Raw genomic sequence first — 489 nt, forward strand, 5'->3', positions numbered from 1 at the left:
TGCTGAAGATCAAGCTGGGGCACTATGCCACGCAGCTGCAGGTGAGTGGGGGGCCACGGGCGGGGGCTGAGGGGCTGGGGGTTGTCCCTGCCCTGTGCCTGGCTCAGGCTGCACTCTCCCTGCAGAATACATACGACCGGTGCCCCATGGAGCTAGTGCGCTGCATCCGGCACATCCTCTACCACGAGCAGCGGCTGGTACGGGAGGCAAACAATGTGAGTGGGGGCCACGGGGCGACTGCGTCACGGGGGGCAAGGGAACGGGTCCTGCAGGATGGGGGGATGCTTGGGGTCTCCAGCATGGGGGTCATGGGAGCAGCCCTGAGGCAGGAGGTGCTCTGGGTCCCTGCTGCCCCCAGCACCCAGGGGAATGGGGAGGGTCCCCCTTGCTGTACTGAGTGCTCCCTGTGCCCTGTGCAGAGCCCCTCACCAGCCGGCTCCCTGGTGGATGCCATGTCCCAGAAGCACCTGCAGATCAACCAGACCTTCG

The 489-nt window shown here is 66.3% G+C and overlaps 1 long non-coding RNA gene across 1 annotated transcript; it reads left to right on the plus strand.

Moving 5' to 3' along the window:
- LOC103920525 lies at positions 1-489 on the plus strand. The gene is made up of 3 exons (XR_663797.1): positions 1-41; positions 126-215; positions 420-489. It is a non-coding gene; the product is annotated as an uncharacterized LOC103920525 (long non-coding RNA).

Source organism: Pygoscelis adeliae, unplaced genomic scaffold (assembly GCF_000699105.1).
Source record: "Pygoscelis adeliae isolate BGI_AS28 unplaced genomic scaffold, ASM69910v1 Scaffold977, whole genome shotgun sequence".
NCBI lineage: Eukaryota > Metazoa > Chordata > Aves > Sphenisciformes > Spheniscidae > Pygoscelis > Pygoscelis adeliae.